Raw genomic sequence first — 10639 nt, 5'->3', positions numbered from 1 at the left:
GTATTTTCATTTTTGTTCCCAGCAAATTTAGAAATAAAATACACACACACACACACACACTTTATGTCAGTGAAGGACGTTGACAGACTAATTTTTCATTCATCTCATTTGAATGGACACTAAATTGTCCATATTTATTTTTTTACAAACATATTCCATTCTTTTATTTTGAAAATACTTCACTGAATGGAAAAAGTTGAACCGAAACGTCGCGTGGCGTTGAATAAAATAAAGAAATGAAGATGCGTCGCTAACACGAAGAAGAACATAAGTAGTAATGTAAACACTTTGTGTGTAAATCAGATTGAATAAATATCACAATTTATATATAACAATATTTCATTAATATAACAATTCTAACAAAATAAAACTATGCGAATATTTACAAAATATTGAAAACATTTTTATTAACGCTTTGTCCAGCAGGTGACAAAGAGGAGATGATAGTTTAGTATGTTAATATAATATATAATAATAATATTATTATATAATATTATATAATAATAATATTAATATAATAATATAATATAAGGATTGTCTCATAAACATTTCAAGTAAAAATGAGCAAGGTCAACAATATTTCAATAAAATAAATGTTTCTTGAGAGCTAATATTCCATCCAAGCTTTCATCTTCCCGCTGCTTGTGGCTAACAAATGTTATTTTTAACCTTTGCAATAAAGTTTGACGTGGGAGAGCGCCAAGACGACCTTAAAGATGGCGTGCTGAAGAAAAGACTTGCCTTGACGAGGAGCCACAGAGGAACGTCCTGGAAAAGACCAAACGTCCTACAAGACGCAGACACGCATCACCATGGCGACCGTCCACTTGCCGCCATTTTGTCTCCCGCTAGCACGTTCCGCCAGGGCCCCCCGCGACTTTGCGCGACGTCACAACTTTGCTGATTCTCCCGCTACCGTTCTCTGTGAGTTCACACCTGTGTGTGTGTGTGTGTGTGTGTGTGTGTGTGTGTGCGTCCCGGCTCTTTTGTTCCTTTGATTTTTCCAAGCCACTGTTTTCCAGCAGCTTCCAAACACACGCTGACCTCGCCGTCTACGCTCCAGTAGCCGCCATCTTGTTTCATCTGACTGCCCTCTGTGTGTGTGTGTGTGTGTGTGTGTGTGTGCGCGCGTACAGACGTGCGCTCTATTGTGCGAGGCCGTCGGGGGTCGTTAGCAGCTGCGAGCTGGAGAGGCTTGGTGGTCAGACGAGCTGTGGCCTAACAACAAAGATGGTGGAACGGCGGAATATGACAAGACCGTTTGTATTTTCCACAACATGGCGGCGTGTTGTTGTAGCGCGTTGTGTAGAACGTCACGTAGATGGCGTCTTTTTTTTGTGCTTTGTGCTAACCTCAGCAGGCTAGCTGATGAGCAGCTCTCGTTTCCGGTACTGAAAATGTTACGCTCATTTCCACAATCATCAACGTTTGTGTGCGTTTGTGTGTATTTGTGTGTGTTTGTGTCTCTGAGGTCTTCCCAGTACTGATTGTCATGGCTTCCAGATGTCTGATCATACTCTGAAGACTCGGCTGTTGCCGGGCAGACTGACTTGAAAACGTCGTGAAAACAAGTGGCTACATCAACAGGTTCGCTAACACCAACAAGTCGCTAGTACCAACAACTTGATAACAGCAACAAGTCGCTAACACTCGCAAATTTAAGGGGACCGAGTATTATGCTCATTTTTCGACCCTTTGTATTGAGTTGTGGACTCCTATAGAGCAGCTACACACAATAACCCGCACAGAAAGCTTTCTAGATCTTCCAGAATCTGCACCTATTGCAGCTGCATTTCTTTGGATTTGTGCTTCCCGCCAACAATCTGTTTATAGTAGTTCTATAGTAGTAGTACATCTTAGTAGTAGCTCATTGAAAAATGTTTAGGAGCTACTGGTTGAAGACCTCTGACTTACCGTGTATGAACGGTGAAAGTGATAACATAGCACTGCTGGTGCCGTGGAGCTCGGGAATACCAGGATGCAATGGCACTCCGTCCACCTCAAACAGGTTGATAACACGAACAAGTCGCTAACATTAATAAGATACGATAAGATATGCCTTTATTTGTCCCTCAGTGGGGAACAGCAGCAGCAGTTGCACAGCAGCAACAAGTCACTAACATTAACAAGTCGCTAACATTAACAAGTTAATAACACTAACAAGTCGCTAACATTAACAAGTTGATAACACAAACAAGTCGCTGACATTAACAAGTTGATGACACCTAGTACAAGTCGCTAACATTAACAAGTTGATAACACCTAGTACAAGTCGCTAACATTAACAAGTTGATAACACCTAGTACAAGTCGCTAACATTAACAAGTTGATAACACCTAGTACAAGTCGCTAACATTAACAAGTTGATAACACCTAGTACAAGTCGCTAACATTAACAAGTTGATAACACCTAGTACAAGTCGCTAACATTAACAAGTTGATAACAGCTAGCACAAGTCGCTAACATTAACAAGTTGATAACACCTAGTACAAGTCGCTAACATTAATAAGTTGATAGCAGCTAGTACAAGTCGCTAACATTAACAAGTTGATAACACCTAGTACAAGTCGGTAACATTAAAAGTTGATAACAGCTAGTACAAGTCGCTAACATTAACAAGTTGATCACACCAACAAGTTGCTAGCATTAACAAGTTGATAACACCTAGTACAAGTCGCTAACATTAACAAGTTGATAAAAGCTAGTACAAGTCGCTAACATTAACAAGTTGATAAAAGCTAGTACAAGTCGCTAACATTAATAAGTTGATAGCAGCTAGTACAAGTCGCTAACAATAACAAGTTGATAACACCTAGTACAAGTCGCTAACATTAATAAGTTGATAGCAGCTAGTACAAGTCGCTAACATTAACAAGTTGATAACACCTAGTACAAGTCGCTAGCATTAACAAGTTGATAACACCTAGTACAAGTCGCTAACATTAACAAGTTGATAACACCTAGTACAAGTCGCTAGCATTAACAAGTTGATAACAGCTAGTACCAGTCGCTAACATTAACAAGTTGATAACACCTAGTACAAGTCGCTAACATAAAGAAGTTGATCACACCAACAAGTTGCTAGCATTAACAAGTTGATAACACCTAGTCCAAGTCGCTAACATTAACAAGTTGATATCACCAACAAGTTGCTAGCATGAACAAGTTGATAGCAGCTAGCTCAAGTTGCTATCGTTAACAAGTTGATAACAGCTAGTACAAGTCGCTAACATTAACAAGTTGATAACAGCTAGTACAAGTCGCTAACATTAACAAGTTGATAACAGCTAGTACAAGTCACTAACATTAACAAGTTGATAACAGCTAGTACAAGTCGCTAACATTAACAAGATGATATCACCAACAAGTCGCTAACATTAACAAGTTGATAACAGCTAGTACAAGTCGCTAACATTAACAAGTTGAAAACAGCTAGTACAAGTCGCTAATATTAACAAGTTGATAACAGCTAGCACAAGTCGCTAACATTAACAAGTTGATAACACCTAGTACAAGTCGCTAACATTAATAAGTTGATAACACCTAGTACAAGTCGGTAACATTAAAAGTTGATAACAGCTAGTACAAGTCGCTAACATTAACAAGTTGATCACACCAACAAGTTGCTAGCATTAACAAGTTGATAACACCTAGTACAAGTCGCTAACATTAACAAGTTGATAAAAGCTAGTACAAGTCGCTAACATTAACAAGTTGATAAAAGCTAGTACAAGTCGCTAACATTAATAAGTTGATAGCAGCTAGTACAAGTCGCTGACATTAACAAGTTGATAACAGCTAGTACAAGTCGCTAACATTAATAAGTTGATAGCAGCTAGTACAAGTCGCTAACATTAACAAGTTGATAACACCTAGTACAAGTCGCTAGCATTAACAAGTTGATAACAGCTAGTACCAGTCGCTAACATTAACAAGTTGATAACACCTAGTCCAAGTCGCTAACATTAACAAGTTGATATCACCAACAAGTTGCTAGCATTAACAAGTTGATAGCAGCTAGCTCAAGTTGCTATCGTTAACAAGTTGATAACAGCTAGTACAAGTCGCTAACATTAACAAGTTGATAACAGCTAGTACAAGTCGCTAACATTAACAAGTTGATAACAGCTAGTACAAGTCACTAACATTAACAAGTTGATAACAGCTAGTACAAGTCGCTAACATTAACAAGATGATATCACCAACAAGTCGCTAACATTAACAAGTTGATAACAGCTAGTACAAGTCGCTAACATTAACAAGTTGAAAACAGCTAGTACAAGTCGCTAATATTAACAAGTTGATAACAGCTAGCACAAGTCGCTAACATTAACAAGTTGATAACACCTAGTACAAGTCGCTAACATTAATAAGTTGATAGCAGCTAGTACAAGTCGCTAACATTAACAAGTTGATAACACCTAGTAGAAGTCGGTAACATTAAAAGTTGATAACAGCTAGTACAAGTCGCTAACATTAACAAGTTGATCACACCAACAAGTTGCTAGCATTAACAAGTTGATAACACCTAGTACAAGTCGCTAACATTAACAAGTTGATAAAAGCTAGTACAAGTCGCTAACATTAACAAGTTGATAAAAGCTAGTACAAGTCGCTAACATTAATAAGTTGATAGCAGCTAGTACAAGTCGCTAACATTAACAAGTTGATAACACCTAGTACAAGTCGCTAACATTAACAAGTTGATAGCAGCTAGTACAAGTCGCTAACATTAACAAGTTGACAACACCAACAAGGTGCTACATTAACAAGTTGATAACAGCTAGTACAAGTCGCTAACATTAACAAGTTGATAACAGCTAGTACAAGTCGCTAACATTAACAAGTTGATAACAGCTAGTACGAGTCGCTAACATTAACAAGTTGATAACAGCTAGTACGAGTCGCTAACATTAACAAGTTGATAACAGCTAGTACGAGTCGCTAACATTAACAAGTTGACAACACGAACAAGGTGCTAGCATCAACAAGTTGCTAACACTAACAAATGAACACCAACGAGTCGCTAACACAATGAGTTGCCGAGCTTTCTGTTTTGGCCTCCATCCTGGTTGCAGGCGGTTGCCATGGCAACGAGAAAAGAGTCATCTCATTGCGAAAAGCGGAGTGAAACATCTGGAATGTGATGGCGCGTTAATTCCCGTGCAGACAGATGTTAGCGTCTGTCTCCTCCTCACACTTCAATCATCTCTTTGATTGACAGCTGCTGTAGCTCAAACACAGCGGGAGAACCAAACGAGACACTGCACTGTGATGATCCACTTGGACCACAACCAAAGAGCCAGAGCAGAAGTCCAAAACAGAAACATGTGTGTGTGCTTCCTGGAGGCGGAGCTTATGCTGACAGCAGGAAGTGATCGCTTCCAAGCGGACCATCAAGGTCAGCCACTTTTATGCAAATGTTGTGTTCAAAGATTTTCAATGACCTCATTTTTCTTCCATGTCTGTTCTGTGGAGAACAACGGAGAACTTTCTAGAAGACAACAGCTAGCAGCCGGCATGTTGTCACTAGATGTAAACAAATGATGCTAAAGGAACAGAAACAAGTCCCTAACATGACAGGGTTCCAACAAGTTGCTAAAATGAACAAATTAACAGTTTGCCAACATCAACAAGTCGCTAACACCAAGTCACTAACTTTAACAAGATGCTAACACCAACAACAAGTTAACATTAACAAGTCGCTAACACTAAGAAGTTAACACCAACCAAAAAGTTGCTAACAATAATAAAATTTAAAATTTTTAAAAATATTTAAAATGAGCTAACACCAAGTCACTAACTTTAACAAGATGCTAACACCAACAAGTCGTTAACATTAAGAAGTTAACACCAACCAAACCGTTGCTAACAATAATAAAATTAAAATTATTTTAAAATATTTAACTTAGCTTACACCAAGTCACTAACTTTAACAAGAACACTTTAACACCAACAACAAGTTGTTAACATTAAAAAGTTGATAATAATAACAAGTCGCCAACACCAACAAGTCGCTAACACTAAGAAGTTAACACCAACCAAAAAGTTGCTAACAATAATAAAATTAAAATTATTTTAAAATATTTAACTTAGCTTACACCAAGTCACTAACTTTAACAAGTTGCTAACACCAACAAGTCGCTAACACTAAGAAGTTAACACCAACCAAAAAGTTGCTAACAATAATAAAATAAAATAAAAATTAAATATTTAAAATGAGCTAACACCAAGTCACTAACTTTAACAAGTTGCTAACACCAACAAGTCGTTAACATTAACAAGTTGATAACACTAACAAGTCGCCAACACCAACAAGTCGCTAACACTAAGAAGTTAACACCAACCAAAAAGTTGCTAACAATAATAAAATTATAATTTTTTTTTTATATTTAAAATGAGCTAATACCAAGTCTGTTAACATGAACAACTTGATAGTGTTAACAACTTCTTAATGTTAGCAAATTGTTGGTGTTAGCAACTTGTTAGCATCCATGACCTGTTGATGTTAGCGTCTTGTTCATGGTAGCGAGCTATCGGTGTTAGCGACTTATTTTTGTTAGCAACTGGTTAGTGTTAATGATTTTGTGTTAGCGCTTTGTTGGTAGTAGCGACTTGTTAATGTTAGTGATTTGTTGTTGTTAGCAACTTGTTAATGTTAGCAACTTGTTGATTATAGTGACTTGTTGGTGGTAGTAACATTTAGCATATTTTTTTTCACTTGTAAAAAATTTTGTTTTTTTTTTAGTAATTTTGTTATTTTTGTATGTTTGTTTTTTGTTTTTATTTATTTTTTGTTTTTTTTTGTTTTACTTATAAGGTGACAAGAACATTGTTCTTGGAAAAGTTGAAGCAGGTTCCTACAAGAACACACAGAAACTTCTGGAAGGAATGCCTCACGTGAAGATGATGGTGATGGTGTCCTCCACAGGGGGTCCTAATCCAGGAAGTGTTCCCTCAGCAGATAGATTAGTGGCAGGAAGTTAGTTCAGATAGCTAGCTAGCAGAGGTCACAGTTGCAAAAGAAACAAAGAGATGAAAAAGAAGCTCCAGAGGTCGGCAGGGGTCACACTGAAGAGCGGAGGAAAAGTGTTGGCGAGGAGCCAGAAGGACCATTAGCAACGTTAGCACTGCTAGCGTAGCGTAGCCATCCAAGTGCATTCCAGCTCGCCTTTCACTCCTCAATCTGCTTTGAACTTTTCTATCGAGCTCATGAGGGTCCAAAGTCCCATCAGGAACATCTCAGTGGTGTCATGTGACCACAGGCAGCCACCATGCAGCCCCCCAGACAGCCCCTATACCTTCTCCGCCATCAGCACTTTCCTCTTCAACAAGTCAAAACATCACGTCATTTCATTCTTCTTCCTCACAACATGCTGACAAAACATCACTGATACCATATTTTTATTAGCGCCAGCGTGGCTAATGCTACATGTTTGTTAACATGTTTATCAGCATCACTGTAGCTAATGCTATAACTTCATTAGCATGTTCATCAACATCAGTGTGGATCATGTCATATGTTTATTAGCATGCATGTCAGCATCCACATGGCTAATGCTATATATTTATTAGTGCCGGTGTGGCAAATGAATTAGCATGTTAGCATGTTATTAGCACTAGTGTGACAAATTCTATATGCCTTTTAGCTTTATCCTTATTAGCACCAATGAGGCTAATACTATATGTTTATAAGTCAGCATCAGTATGTCTAATGCTAAGTTTATTATGCTACATGGGTGTTAGCACCAACGTGGCCAATGTTATAGGTTTACTTCCACCAGTGTGGCTAATGCTATATGTTTATTAGCATGTTTATTAGCACCAGCATGGCTAATGCTATATATTTATTAGTGCAAGTGTGGCAAATGAATTAGCATGTTAGCATGTTATTAGCACTAGTGTGACAAATTCTATATGCCTTTTAGCTTTAACCTTATTAGCACCAATGAGGCTAATGCCATATGTTTATTAGTCAGCATCTGCATATCTAATGCTATAAGTTTATTATGCTATATGGGTATTCGCACCAACGTGGCCAATGTTATATGTTTACTCCCACTAGTGTGGCTAATGCTATATGTTTATTAGCATGTTTATTAGCACCAGCATGGCTAATGCTATATATTTATTAGTGCAAGTGTGGCAAATGAATTAGCATGTTAGCATGTTATTAGCACTAGTGTGACAAATTCTATATGCCTTTTAGCTTTATCCTTATTAGCACCAATGAGGCTAATACTATATGTTTATAAGTCAGCATCAGTATGTCTAATGCTAAGTTTATTATGCTATATGGGTGTTAGCACCAACGTGGCCAATGTTATAGGTTTACTTCCACCAGTGTGGCTAATGCTATATGTTTATTAGCATGTTTATTAGCACCAGCATGGCTAATGCTATATATTTATTAGTGCAAGTGTGGCAAATGAATTAGCATGTTAGCATGTTATTAGCACTAGTGTGACAAATTCTATATGCCTTTTAGCTTTAACCTTATTAGCACCAATGAGGCTAATGCCATATGTTTATTAGTCAGCATCTGCATATCTAATGCTATAAGTTTATTATACTATATGGGTATTCGCACCAACGTGGCCAATGTTATATGTTTACTCCCACTAGTGTGGCTAATGCTATATGTTTATTAGCATGTTTATTAGCACCAGCATGGCTAATGCTGTATATTTATTAGTGCCGGTGTGGCAAATGAATTAGCATGTTAGCATGTTATTAGCACTAGTGTGACAAATTCTATATGCCTTTTAGCTTTATCCTTATTAGCACCAATGAGGCTAATACTATATGTTTATAAGTCAGCATCAGTATGTCTAATGCTAAGTTTATTATGCTATATGGGTGTTAGCACCAATGTGGCCAATGTTATATGTTTACTCCCACTAGTGTGGCTAATGCTATATGTTTATTAGCATGTTTATTAGCACCAGCATGGCTAATGCTGTATATTTATTAGTGCCGGTGTGGCAAATGAATTAGCATGTTAGCATGTTATTAGCACTAGTGTGACAAATTCTATATGCCTTTTAGCTTTATCCTTATTAGCACCAATGAGGCTAATATTATATGTTTATAAGTCAGCATCAGTATGTCTAATGCTAAGTTTATTATGCTATATGGGTGTTAGCACCAACGTGGCCAATGTTATAGGTTTACTTCCACCAGTGTGACTAATGCTATATGTTTATTAGCATGTTTATTAGCACCAGCATGGCTAATGCTATATATTTATTAGTGCCAGTGGGGCAAATTAATTAGCATGTTAGCATGTTATTAGCACTAGTGTGACAAATTCTATATGTTTTTAGCTTAAACTTTATTAGCACCAATGAGGCTAATGCCATATGTTTATTAGTCAACATCAGCATGTCTAATGCTAAGTTTATTAAGCTATATGTGTATTAGCACCAACGTGGCCAATGTTATATGTTTACTCCCACCAGTGTGGTTAATGCTATATGTTTATTAGCATGTTTATTAGCACCAGCTTGGCTAATGCTACTATATGTTTATTAGCATGGTTACCAGCACCAACGTGGATAATGCTATATGATTAATAGCATGTTTATCAGTATCAGCGTGGCTCATGCTAGATGTTTATTAGCATGTTTATTAGCACCAACGTGACTAATGCCTCATGTTTACTAGCACTAGCGTGACTAATGCTATATTTTTGTTTGCATTTTTATTAGCCCTAGTGTGGCTAATTCTAGATGTTTATTATTGTTATTAGCATGTTCAAAAGCACAGCTAACATTCTTTGTTTTATTAGCATCAGTGTGGCTAATGCTATATGTTTATTAGCATGTTTATTAGCTCCAGCATGGCTAATGCTACTATATGTGTATTAGCATGGTTACCAGCACCAACGTGGATGATGCTATATATTTAATAGCATGTTTATCAGTATCAGGGTGGCTCATGCTAGATGTTTATTAGCGCCAATGTGACTAATGCTATATGTTTACTAGCCCCAGTGTGGCTAATTCTAGATGTTCATTAACTGGTTTATTATTGCTATTAGCATGTTCAACAGTACAGCTAACATTCTGTGTTTTATTAGCATCATGTGGCTAATGCTCTGCAAGCTAAAATGCACTGCAGCTAATACGAGATGCTAGCTGTGCTTTGAGGCTCCCTCCCTAAAAGAAGAGTAAGAAGTTAGCTTTGGGTGAAAGTTTCCTTGAATGTCTGAAATGGCGGCCGGTGAAGTAGGGGTGTGTTGGTCTGGTTGGGGGAGGGGGCGGCGGGGGTGGGTGTCAGGGGGTCAGGCTCCCTCCCAGCTTCCTTAGAACAACAGCGGGGGCAGAGAAGAGCGTCCTAGCATCACGCTGACGGTCCGGCCCGGGATTATTGTCAAAGCTGCGACCTGTTTGCTTAACCCCGTCGCCGCCCCCCCACAAGGAGAGGTCAAGGTAGCAGCCGCGTCCTCGTCCTCTGGCGCTCGTCCTCCCGCCGTCCCACAAAGACCTCCTCCTCTGGCTTCCCACGCCGCCTCGTTACCTCGATTACATCACACGTCATCAAGCACGCCAGATGTACCGCCTAATCCTAATCCCCCCCCCCCAAAAAAAATAACACCACAGTGCCGCTAACAAGTCGCTACATGCTAATGAGCAA

General features: G+C 38.4%; 1 long non-coding RNA gene across 1 annotated transcript; it reads left to right on the top strand.

Annotated features, from left to right (window-relative positions):
• The first annotated feature begins 668 nt into the window (after positions 1 to 668).
• On the top strand, positions 669 to 8850 carry LOC131105433 (uncharacterized). The gene is made up of 3 exons (XR_009119932.1): positions 669 to 1587; positions 5226 to 5402; positions 6822 to 8850. It is a non-coding gene; the product is annotated as an uncharacterized LOC131105433 (long non-coding RNA).
• Positions 8851 to 10639: the final 1789 nt, after the last annotated feature.

Source organism: Doryrhamphus excisus, chromosome 2 (assembly GCF_030265055.1).
Source record: "Doryrhamphus excisus isolate RoL2022-K1 chromosome 2, RoL_Dexc_1.0, whole genome shotgun sequence".
NCBI classification, from domain to species: Eukaryota; Metazoa; Chordata; class Actinopteri; order Syngnathiformes; family Syngnathidae; genus Doryrhamphus; species Doryrhamphus excisus.
This window is presented reverse-complemented; position numbering and strand designations above follow the sequence as displayed.